The following is a 13168-nucleotide window of genomic DNA, read 5'->3' on the forward strand; positions in this document are numbered from 1 at the left end:
CAAGAACATAAGAATAATAATCTAATTTTAAAATGGGCAGAGGACATGAATAGGTAGTTCACCAAAGTAGACATCCAAACATCCAACAGACATATGACTAGCCATTCAAGAGATGCAAATCAAGACAATAAAAAACAGCAATGAGGTAACACCTCACACTGAGCACTGACAGCAAAGTTAAAAAAATAGAAAATAAGCAATGCCAGAAAGGGTGTGGAGAAATTGAAATCCTCATAGTCTGCTGGTGGGACTGTAAAACTGTACAGCCACTGTGGAAAATGATTACTCAAACAGTATCTTCAAACAGCAAAGAATAGAAAGTTCATATGACCTATCAATCTTGCTACTCAGTATAACCTAAATAAGTAAGGAACAAAGCATGAGGAGATATATATACATCATGTTCATGCCTTCCCAAAAAATAGCGATGAAACTGTGAAATAGCTCATGTCATGGATGAATTTGGAGGACATTATGCTGAGTGACGTTGGTCAATCGCAAAAAGGGTAACTATTGTTTAAGACCAGTGATATAAAAGAAAAAAATTAAGATAATGGTTTTCATACTGAAAGAAATAGACCTTGAGGCTTACCAGGAGTGGGAGGGAAAGGGCAGACAGTGGAAGTAGTAAACTCGCGACAGGTGTTAACTTGTCTACCAGGATGAAAGAGGTAATAATTTCCTAAAAGTGGGAGAAGAAGAATAAGAACAAGAAAATAAAGGAGCTCACAGTACAAGCTACTGGGAGGTTTGATAAGTTGTGAAAATTTTCAATACAAAAATGATCTGAAATGTAAACCCCCATCTAATTTACAATAAAGTTTTAAAGAAGAAAGAAATGGCTGGTGAAAATGGTTGCACAACTTGAAGAATATTATCAATTTCATTTACCATAATTGTACATCCTGAAGTTGCTGAATTTGTGTATGTTCTGCTATCTAAATGGTCATCAAAACAAAACTAAAATATTTTAAAAGGAAAAAACAAAATTTTTCTAAAAATGTAATAGACTATTAAAAAAACAAAAATATAAGAAAATATTTGCAAATCATATCCCAAAAAGGCATAAGGAAACAACCCAATAACTACATGAACACAATATATATATGATTTCAACAAGTTCAGGGAAAATGGGATTACAATATAGTGAAAGTTTTTCACAAACTTTTAAAACCCCCACAGTTGACAAATCAATACATGAAAAGACACCTAAGGAGGAACTGTCTAAAAATAGGCTTAAAAACAGATGTTTGAAATGCATGTGCAAGTTCCATCTACCTTAGGAAAACCAAAAATTATGAACTCCGCAAGAAATCTCCAGAGATCTGACAATAATACAGTCCTTTCAGCTTAAAAAACTGTCCTATGAGGTGCAATTGATGAGCTTCATAATCCAGAGCCAAGAAAGCAAGAACTGTCTGAGGCTCGCAGTTCGCAATCAGCAGGCCCTCTGCTGGGGAAAACGGAGCCGTTCTGCTCCATAAAGAACTGCAGTCTCGGAAACTCTTGGGGGCACTGCCTTCTACCCTGTCCTATGGCTGCTGTTCGTTGGAATAGACTCCGTAGCAGTGCATTTCCTTTTCGAGTTTGGGGATTTACAGGCACTGCAAGGGCGAGTAAGTGACAGCGGCTTTGGTAAAACGATGACCTCAATGGATAATGAAAACTCTGTTCACAGTTTCAGAAGCATGGAGTCTCTGGGTGACCAAGAATTAGAGATGCCAGAGAACCAACCATTGAAATCGTCCAGGAAAACAAAGAAAAAAGCAGAAACCAAATGACAGTAATTAGGGCAAACATATTAAAGGGGTGTGTTAGACGGGGTTCTCTAGAGAAACACAACCAGAATGCTGAGATATAGATATAGAGATAGAGATAGAGATAGAGATAGAGATAGAGATAGAGAGATAGAGATAGAGATAGAGATAGAGAGATAGAGAGATAGAGATAGAGAGATAGAGATAGAGATAGAGATAGAGAGATAGAGATAGAGATAGAGAGAGAGATAGAGAGAGAGATAGAGATAGAGATAGATAGATAAATAACATAATAAATAAGCAGTTAATTATATTATACAGCAGTACAAATGGCTCAGTGCAACTCACTCCCGTGAGACGGTTGGGAGACACTGGCAGTCCTTCATGTCTTGAGAGCCACCGGGTAGTCCTCTGTAGAGCAATTCAGGCTATCCGGGCACAGGCAGCATACAGCAAGGCAGATCACCAAGAGTCAGCCAGATGACAGGGTCCCACAGTCCCCAGCTCAAGAGATGTAAATTCTAGTGGTGTGGCCAAGCAGGTCTTGAAGGAACCTCAAATTACAGGACACAGACCACAGGTTAGTTGTCCCGCAGGTAGTGTAGCTTGCAAACTGAGGCACAGAACAAGCAAGGTAGCAGCGGGCTGGCCCAGTGATCAAAGAGCAAGAGACAAGAAAGGCGTGGCTCCCCCAGCCATTTATCTCTCAGCCCTTCAATTAATCCCACATGTGTTTATCAGCCAGGTTGGTACAATAAACTAACTACCTCAAGGGGCATGCCACAAAATTAGCGACTGTTTTGAGCACAAAGGTAGGAATAGCTCAAGTTCAGTGAGAGGCAGACCTCCCGCAAGCAGCAGTTGTGGAAATTCACATTCCCATGTCACTCCTTCCTCATCTGTTCAGACAAAGAGGCTGCCTGCTCCCAGAAACACTGAGTCTCAGAAATTCTCAGGGGCAATTCTACTCTGCCCTGAACAGTTGCTATGAGTCTAAATCAATTTGATGGCAGTGAGTTTGTGTGTCTTGTTTACTGTGATGTCAGATGACAAATAGATTCACAACATCAACAACAAAAAAATTATCTGAAAAATATAAACGCTCCTGCCAACAAGAGGATTTCAACTCATATATAGGGTTTCTGGCCCTATAAATCTTTACAGGAGCAAATAGCTCCATCTTTTTCTCATGGAACTGCTAGTGCAGTGGTATCAACCTGTGGGCTGCGACCCCTTTGGGGATCAAATAAACCTTTCACAGGAGTCGCTTCAGAACATTGGGAAAAACACCTATTTCTGATGGTCTTAGGAACCGAGACACTGCTCCTCTATCCATCTCCAGGTGGGTCTGCCCACATGCAGATACGCCCACCTACGAGAACCTAGAGTGAAGACTGTTACCCATGCTACACCAGGCTTCAAGACAAAATATCATTTATTTGTCATCAGAAATAAATATTTCACACTATATAATCACATATTGCTTTTGTGATTCCTCGTGATGTTTCACAATGTTCGATTTGTAACAATGAAAATACATCCTGCATATCGGATATTTACATGACGATTCATAACAGCAGCACAATTACCGTTATGAAGTAGCAACAAAAATAATGTTATGGTTGGGGTCACCACAACCTGAATTGTATTAAAGGGTCACGGCATAAGGAAGGTTGAGAATCACTGTGCTAGTGGGTTTCAACTGCCAACCTTGTGGTCAACAGCCCAACGCTTAACCCATTGTGCCACCAAGGAGCAATTCAAAAAGTGCATGTCAAAGAGCAAGAGATTTCTTACTGAAAGGAGTGGGCAAGAAAATCTAACAAGCCGAGCAATTAGTATAAAAGACAGGTTACACTTTGGGCACTTCACAACATTTAGACAGTGTGCTTCCTTTGCTGAACAATAGACCGATGGCTGTGTATTTCCTAATCTTGTAGAATAACAGCAGTGAGTGAATCAGCAAAGGGAAGATATTGAAAGGTTAGGGAAACTTATAACCCAATGCAAACTTCCCATGGTGAACGATTCTCAAACACCTTCTACAAATTCTGAACTAAAACAATGAAAAGGCAAAACCGTCAATGGGACAGAAAATGACCCCTTTGTTAGACCAAATTTAGCACGACTGTTGAATTAGGCAGAAAATCAAAAACAAATAGAAATTTTTTAGCTTACAATATGGCATCTCAAAATAGAAGAGGCAGAAACCTAGAAAGAACTTGAACATTTGAAGAGTCGGAAATTATTATATTTGAGAACTCAAAAGAATAAACAAGGAAGATAATTTGCCATTCAAAGATCACCCAATGTTAAATGAAAGACATTTATCATTCCATCTCCTTGGCAGCGTTGGCTTTTGACCTTCATGAACAAAGATATGCGATGCAGACCCATCAGCTTAATAAAAGCTGGAAAAATGATAAGAAGCCTACTGCAAACATGCCTATGGCATGTAGAGAATGCAAGGAGCTAGACCATCTGTATTAGTCTGGGTCCATTAGAGAAACAAATCCACAGAAGTCTTATGTGTAAGAGAGAGTTTTATATAAAGGGTAAGTGCACATCAAGAAAACATCCCAACCCAGTGCTGTCCAAGCCCACAAGTCCAACATTAACCCACATGTTCAACACCAATCCACAAAGTCCTCCTCCAACTCACAAAACACATACTATGATGCCGACTGCAGGTGTAAGCATCTCAGCGTTGGCAGGGGTCTCCACACGGCTGCTCCAGCACCCAGGGCTGCATCGGGGTAGGTCCATGTGGCTTCTCCTCGGGGATGTCTTGCAATGTCTTGCAGGAAGTCAGCTTGCCAGAGGAAGCAGGGAACTGGCTAAGGCAGCTGCACCCTGGTCCAACCATCAGAAAGCAAGAGACCTGAGAACTACAAAGGCGAGGCTCACCCAGAGCCATTTATCCCCCTGCCCCACATGTGTTTATCGGCCAGGTTGGCACAATAACTTTTAACTATATCACCATCCCAGATTAGTTCAACTCTAAGTGTGTTTCTCTTTGAACACTGATAGCTTTGTGAAGTGTTAGGAATCTATGAATGCCATGACTTGGAATCCTATCTGAAGCAACATAAATTAATGTCAAAGAAAGAAGTTAGTTCTATTATAAAGCAGACTGTGACTTTCTCAAGGAGGTCACGTCCCCTATCATGCCTTATAATCTTAAACCAGGAAATATCCTTTTGGTTGACGGAACTGCTCATGAGATGAAAATCACTGAGCTTGTGTTGTCCACGATTATGAATGACGACACTTATGGGTACATGGAATGAGCTAACTTCCAAAGGAGCCAGCATTTACTTCCTGTTATTTACCTTGTGGAGGGTTGTGTTTTGTAGTTGGAAAAAAGCCATCAAAGACTTCCAACGAGGTTCACATGCGGTCAATTGGGGTCATCTTTTTTCGATGTCTCTATCATAGAAAGACATTTGATCATTATCGATCTCAATAAGACATTCTTGCAAGGAAGCGCAGCATTAAAAGGCCCAGAAGTTCCCTTTTCTATAAAGCCAGTATGAGCAGTGAAAGGAGGTCCTGATACAACACTGGTACACTAGAAAGAAGATGGATTTGAATGATTCATACCTTCTTCCTTACCTGAGATCAATATTTAGGAAACTTACACATAGCTGGGCTGACAGCCCCTTCTTCGTGCACAATTTCTTACTGACGGCTGCAAAATTGGCATGATACTGCTGAATTGCTTCCAGATGCATACTTGAGCTTAAAAGTGCATTCTTGTCTTTTTGTTTGTTGTTTTTCACACAGGACATAGTTGAGAATTGTAGTTAAACTCAAGTTCTTCATAACACCATTTGTATGAGAGCTGATCATGGACAGTGAATCAATTTACACTTCTGACTATTATCTGAGCAGTGAAGGATGAGTGTCGATTGCATATAAACAGGAGTACTGTATTCAAATAGAAGAAAATGACAGGATGTGTGTTTGGAGGAACACTATAAATGATATTTGGAATGCTTAAGTACATTTGGTTGCTACTGGACAATTCTAATGTGAAGGGTAGTTTTTCATAATTTAAAAACACCTGGGGGAAAATGAAATATGATACTAATCCATAAAAACCATAGTGCCTGGATACACTCTTCGGCAGTTGCTGAAACCAAGGTGAGAACTGAAGGATGGTGACAGTTTCTTTGTAGTAATAGAATGTGAGTGTGAACACCTTTGGACAGAACTAACTTTGTCATTTACATACTCTGCCTTCTACCAAGCGGTACTTCAATGTCATCTGTCCATTTTCCCCCCACACTGGGTACATGAAAAGGAGAGCTGTTATTCCTAATGCCTTACACCTTAAATGAAATGAACTGCTGGTTAGAGATCAGATGACTTCACTAAAGTGCAATGTTTCCTGTGTTTTCAACACATTAGGTTTCCTAGCAGATACTTGAGTTTTCTTGCCAGGCCACGTTAAAAAAAAAAAAACTAAGGTATTCTACCCAAGTACGGACCAGTTCTTGACAAGATAAAGATAAATCCCCTTCTAACTCGATTGTAAATGGCTGTACAGATGTCATATTGTTAGCACAAAAATCTGGTTCCTCTCTGCTGCTGATTTGGAGCTAAAAATACTCTGAGGCGTGCTATTCAAAAGGAGAAAACATTTTATTTGCTTAAGCAAATAGATGAGATCTTTATTTGTTCAAGAACAAAAGGGGATGACCTTGGAAAAAGAATGCCAACAACCTGGATTTTTTTTGCTACGGGCATCCGCTAACAAGCATCCGTTTCTCTTCACAACTCATTCCACCCTGATGGTCAGCGCTTGTACAGCCTCACACAGTGAGCATGGCTTCTCTTGTCTTGCTCAAAAGAACTCACAAGAATAAGCTTCAGTATTCTACTTTTGTTCTCTCGGGTCAAGGGTGGTCAAACTTCACATGTCCTTGGGCTTGAGTTATGTTGAATACAGCTGTTCTTTGAAATGAGTTGGAAAACCAGCTATTTGATTGAGAAGTAACCGCTTGAAATATTTCAGATGTAAGCAATAACAAGACGTGGGATTATTGTTAGGGTTAACATATGCTGATTTGGGATAGTTTCTACCAAGGTCAACTTAACTCTAAATGGAAAGCTAGGGGGCATCTAGCCCCTGCTTGACTCTGTTTCTCTCAAGGGATTTCATACTCTTACTAACATTGTAGCCCATTCGTTACGTACTTTGTTGCACTTCTAGTTAACGTTTTGTCCTTAAGTCATTTCAATAGTAAGCGCATTGATTCATAACTTTGAAGGGGAAACAGTGAAGACAAATCAATGACAAGCTAAACTATGGAGGTGGGCATTATGCATAGGGCTTCAGTAGCTCGTTAAGACCTGATCTGATTTCAGTGTTTGAATTACTAATTTCAGCATCTTATTCTTGTACAAAAGCTTAAATCTATAGCTTTTCTAGTTGGATACTGTACATTTTCAAGTTTTTTTGAAAGCACTTTGATTGTTACTAAATGATAGTGTATCTTTTCTAAGAAAACAAATGACCCCCTTAAAGGAGTATGTTAGTCAGGGTTGACTAGAGTAACAAATTCATAGACACTCAGGTGTATTAGAAAGAATGTTATATAAAAGAGCTCTTTTATATCGAGAAAACATCCCAGCCCAGTCCAGATCAAGTCCATAAGTCCGATATTAGTCCATATGTCCAATACCAGTCTATATATTCCTCTTCAGACTCATGCAACACATACAATGACACCAACTGCAGGAAGATCGCAGGTCAGTGGGTGGAAAGTCTTGTGGATCCAGTGGCAGTGGAAGCATCTCAGTGCTGGCGTGGGTCTCTACTCGGCTCCTCCAGCTCCAGGGCTCTGGCTCCATCAGTGTAGCTCCATGTAGCTTGTCAACAGAAATGTCTCACAGGGAGAGAGGGTGCATCTGGCCTCCAGTGAGCTATTTATCTCGGTAGTGACTCCCAATAAGTTTATCAAGCTGAGAACTAATTGACAGGCTAGATTCCACCCCTTCACTCCTAATAGTCTCAAGTTGACACTAGATTATGTAACTACCACAAGGGGGAACTTGACTTTGTACCCCATGAGGAAATGGTGTGGAGCCATGTCTAATCTCCTCCGGCTACACTAAAAGGATGGAAAATCTAATGCCACATCTTTCTAAAGACTGATTCCTTTGAGGCAGAGGTCAGACATGACTCCACTCTCCAACTTCCTTTCATTTGTCTGACACCTACCATACTTCCTAGGTCACTCTACTTCTCAGATGTGTTTGATAATCTACTGAATGGCCACATGGAACTCACAGACAATATCCATGATTGTGGGGGGCTGCTCCCTGTTTACTCTTCACCCCACCTACCTTACAGACCTGACCTTGCCCTTCAGATTTCATTGCTCTCAAAACTCAAAGAACATTTCAAGGGAACACAATTTAAGTCCTGTGTTAGGTAGGGTTCTCTAGAGAAACAACAATGTGATGCTTATGATTATAAATATATACAAGGAGAGGTTTATATAGTGAGAAGGAATACAACAGCAGATTAGTCCACACAGCAGTAGAGAGCACTGTCCAACTCACTTTCATGGGACAGTCAGTATACTGAAGGTCCTTCCAACTCATGCAGGCCGCTAGCCCAACGCCAAGGAAACAGACAGTAGGAAGATGAGATGTCAGATGGGGAGCAGAGAACAGTAGCACAACACAGCGAAGCCGGTCAAGGTGGAGCCTCACAGTATAGGGATGCAAAGTGGCAGAGGGGTGCAGCGTGGGTGGTGTCAAGATGAGCAAAGTCATGGAACAACAAGGCACAGTGTGACATAGTCCAGCCAATTCCACGGGTTGGCTCGGCCTACAGGTAGCATAGTACACGTACATGTATAGAGGTAGGATCGCTAACTCAAGGCAGCACACTGGTCTGAAGGAGAAAGAGGAAGGGGCCAGTCTTGAAGAGCTATTTGTCTCAGTAGCACCTCCAAAAAGAGGCCCTCAAGCTGCAGCCTGATGACAGGTTAAACTCTACCCACATCTTCATACCAGTGCCATGTTGGCACCAGAAAACCTATCACAAGTCTTTTGATGATGCTTAACTGCCAGGTTGATGTTTGAAGAGTACAGATAGATTCCAGAAAGATGGGTTGGAGACATGAAAACTGACTGTTAGAAGTGTCTAGACATGGATGAAGAATATGTCAAGAAACAATAGATTCCCATTTTGATATTATCTTTAATTAATATTGATTCCAATGCTTTTTGAAATTTCCTTTCATATATAGTGACCGAAAGAGGAGAACAGTGGTTGATTGGAGAGGAGAGAAGGTAGAACAGCATTGAGGGACATAAGGAAGGGGTGACAAAAGGGAGCAAGAAAACTGCAGGGGAGTGATGGATATGTGCATGATCTTGATAGGGATGATGTTTTAATGGGTGTGTACCACTTGTCAAAACTTATCAAATAGTACACTTCCAAGATGTTCAATTTATTACGCATCAGCCATACTGCAACAAAGTTGGGTTTTTTGTTTGGTTTGGTTTTTTATTTTATTTTTTAAGTAGCATAAAAACATGGTATTGAAGTAGGAATGGGGATAGCTTTGTCTTGTAACCAATTCTAAAGAAAATGTGCTTAAGTTTTACCATTAGTATGTATGCTGCTGGATTTTAGCAGAAGCTTTTGAATGCAAAATACTATATCTCCTCTTCGACTTGTTAAAAATGTTTCTCTCTCCCCATATCCCATTCATTTTCTATTGGGAGTTTTGAGTACCTGTCTCCACGTTTCTTATAATGCCAGCTAAGGGATTTGCAGTGCTTAACCTTGAAATCACAAACCCTTTTAACAACTGCTGATAGAAATTTCAAGAAATTGTAGGAATATTCCTCCACTCCAAAGAACTGCAGAAATATATATAATGTTCCTCCATCATACAGATATTTCTGTTAAAGTGATATGGTTAACAAATCAATCAATCTTACTTCAGTGTGCCTAAATATGCAATCCTGTTCTGTTTCCTGTTACTATGAAGCTGTATGTCAGGATTCACATAATAGAATCTTTCAAATCATGTAGTCATCCCTAAAGGAATGATGGTGGAGCTGCCAGGTGGGTGTTGGACAGCTAACAACTAGGTCTGTGGTTCAAAACCACCAACTACTTCATGGGAGAACGATGTGACTATCTGCTTTGGTAAGAATTTACATCCTTGGAAATTCAGTATATATGAGTTGAAATCCTATTGACTTTATAAAGGAGAGTATAATTGTCCCATAGGGGTGATTACAAATGCAAAAAGGCAGACCCACAGACATAAAGACAATTCCAACTCAGAATGATTCTACACTGGGTTCCCAGGATCGTATCCTCTCACCATATTTATTCAATTTGTATGCTGAGCAAATAATCAAGGAACTAGATTATATGAAAAAGAATGAGGCATCGGGATTGGAGGAAGGCTCAGTAGCAACCTTTGATATGCAGATGGCACACCTTGCTTGCTGAGGGTGAAGAGGAATTCAGGCACTTGTTGATGAAGGTCAAGGATTTCAGTCTTCAATATAGATTTCAACTCAATGTAAAGGAAACCAAAATGGTCATAACTTGGCCAATGAGTAACATCATGATAAATGGAGAAAAGATTCAAGTCATCAAGGATTTTACCTTGCTTAGATCCACTATCAATGTTCATAGAAGCGGCAGTCAAGGGATCCAATGACATCGCACTGAGTAAACCTGCTGCACAGACTTCTTTAACCTGTTGAAACTGCTGTAAAGTCAATTCTGACTTTTAGAAACCTATTGATAGAGTATGACTTCCCAATAGAGTTTCCAAGACTGTGATCCTCGTGGAAGCAGAAGGCAGCTAGCTGGTTTGAACCACAGACCATTTGTGAATGAGCCAAGCATGTAACCACTGGATCTCCAGGACTTCCTCAGAAAAATAGCCATGAGATACAGGCACTGTCCCTATGAAACACAACCGTAAAAAAAAAAAAAAAGAAAGAAACACAACCGTAACTGTAAAATATCTCCAATTCTAAATCACTCTTGGGATTGAATGTGTTGCACTAATAGTAAGAGTTAAATTCACTAAAAAAAAAAAAACTAGAAAAAACTGAAATTTATATCTCCCCTGAAAGATACAGATACTTAGGAAATTTCCGTGTGAAGCAAGAGAAGGGCTTTTGGGTTTTCTTCTTCCTGCTTAGCAGTACAGATGGAAGATAAATTTTGTAGGTTTCCCTAATCACTTCAAGGATTTGGGATTCTTTGTCTCCTTAAATTTAAGATGTTCTTCATCAAGGTAAGGAAACTCCTTTTTTAACTTACTAAAAAATTTTTTTCTTGAATTTTATTAAATACATTTTGCTAAACTTATTAGGAAGATCATATGGTTTTCTGTCTTTATAGTCTTAATATTACTCACGTCACCCAATTGTAATGCCTATTACACAGCTACAGTGGTCAAAACAGTGTGGTACTGGCACAATGACAGATACTCAGACCAGTGGAAAAGAATAGAAAGCCCAGGAATAAAACCATCAGTATATAGACAACTGATCTTCGACAAGGGTCCCAAAACCATCAAGTGGGAAGGGATGTCCTTGTTAACAAGTGGTGCAGGAAACGATGGATATCCACATGTAGAAAATAAAACATGATGTTTACCTCACCCCATGCATAAGAATAAACCCAAGGTGGATCACAGACCTAGAAGTTAAACCCCAAACCATCAGTACCATCAAGGAAGGAATTGGGACAAACCTAAGGTCATTGGTCCAGGGAATTCATAGGCTCACTGCAATGGGGTACACACGCAGGTGAACTAGAAATCACAAATGGGATTTAATAAGAATAAAGCACCTGTGCACCTTGAAAGACTTCACCAAGAAGGTAACGAGGCAACTCACAGACTGGGTGAGGATTTTAGCAATGACACATCAGACAAAGGGCTCATTACTAAAATCTACAACACCATCATGACCTGCAACAAGAGGAAAACAGTTAACCCCCTAAGGAAGTGGGCAAAAGAACTGAAAAGAACTTTCACTACGGGGGAGACCCATATGGCCAGCAAACGTATGAGAAAGTGTTCGAAGTCCCTTGCCATAAGAGAAATGCAAATCAAAACAACCATGAGATACCACTTAACACCCCTGAGGCTAGCCCAGATCAGAAAATCAGAGAGCAACAGTGTTGGAGGGGATGTAGTGAAATAGAGACCCTCATCTACTGCTGGTGGTCATGTAGATATGTAGAGCCACTGTGGAAAGCGATCTGATGATACTTCAAGAAAATGGAAATTGATCTACCTTATCACCCAGTCATCCCTCTACTGGGCATATACCCAGTGGAAGCAACAAATAAAACATGACCAGTCATCTGCGCTCCAATGTTTATTGAGGCACAATTCACAATCGCAAAGACTTGGAAACAGTCTAAGTGTCCATCGATAGCGGAGTGGATTAGTCAACTCTGGCACATACATGCAATGGAGTACTATGCAGCACTGAAAAGCACAGACGATCGCATGAAACATGTCATTTTACGGGAAGAGTTGGAAGGAATCATGTTAACAAGGTCACCCAATCTCAAAAGGACAGGTATAACATGAGTCCCCTTAGGTAAGTACAATCAGCGCAGCATGAATAGAAGAGTAGATACTTAACTATGGAGCATAGGTAGTTGGGGTGGGGTGGGGGTCAAACCACACTCAGGAAGGTACATGTGAGCCCAAGATTTTTCAATACTAAATCTTTCTGTTGCTGGAAAAGTCGCTGCTTGGTCATGATGTACTTTTAATACAGCCACTATACTCCATTTGTATTTTATTTCATTAAAGATTTTAGCTCATAAACTATAATTTTAACATTATTTCTCCTTTCTGGTTTTAAGTTTCTATTTGTCTTATTAAAGAGACTGGAGAACTTGGTAACAGTTTCTTTTCTCACACACGGTTTTCATTGTTGTTAAATAGTGTATAAACTCACTGCCGTTGAGTCAATACTGACTCATAGTGACCGCTCAGGGGGTTCTGAGACTGTTTACGGCAGATAGAGCCACTCCTTCTCCTGCTGAGCTGCTAGTGGTTTTGAACTGCTGAACATGGGGATCGCAGCTAAATGTGTACCCACTACACCAGCAGTGCTCCATAAGGGAGCTTCTAATTCCCTATGTATAATGGGGGGGTGGGGGAGGCTGCTCGGTCCTTTCCTATCCTCACAATCACTGCTGTGTTTGAATCACTGTTATGGTGCCTGTGTTAATCGAGGTCTTCCTATGTTTTGCAGCCCTTTTGCTTTACAGAGCATGATGTCTATCTGTCAATGATGTCTCAATCCTGATAACAGTTCCACAGTAGGAGGAACAGAGTCTTGCCATCCATGCTTCTAAGGAGCATTCTGGATGAATAATCTTGAAT

The 13168-nt window shown here is 40.4% G+C and overlaps 1 pseudogene; it reads left to right on the plus strand.

Moving 5' to 3' along the window:
* Nucleotides 1-662: 662 nt before the first annotated feature.
* LOC142422906 (serine/threonine-protein kinase tousled-like 1 pseudogene) lies at nucleotides 663-5445 on the plus strand (annotated as a pseudogene).
* The last annotated feature ends 7723 nt before the right edge of the window (nucleotides 5446-13168 follow it).

This window comes from Tenrec ecaudatus, chromosome 12, assembly GCF_050624435.1.
Source record: "Tenrec ecaudatus isolate mTenEca1 chromosome 12, mTenEca1.hap1, whole genome shotgun sequence".
NCBI lineage: Eukaryota > Metazoa > Chordata > Mammalia > Afrosoricida > Tenrecidae > Tenrec > Tenrec ecaudatus.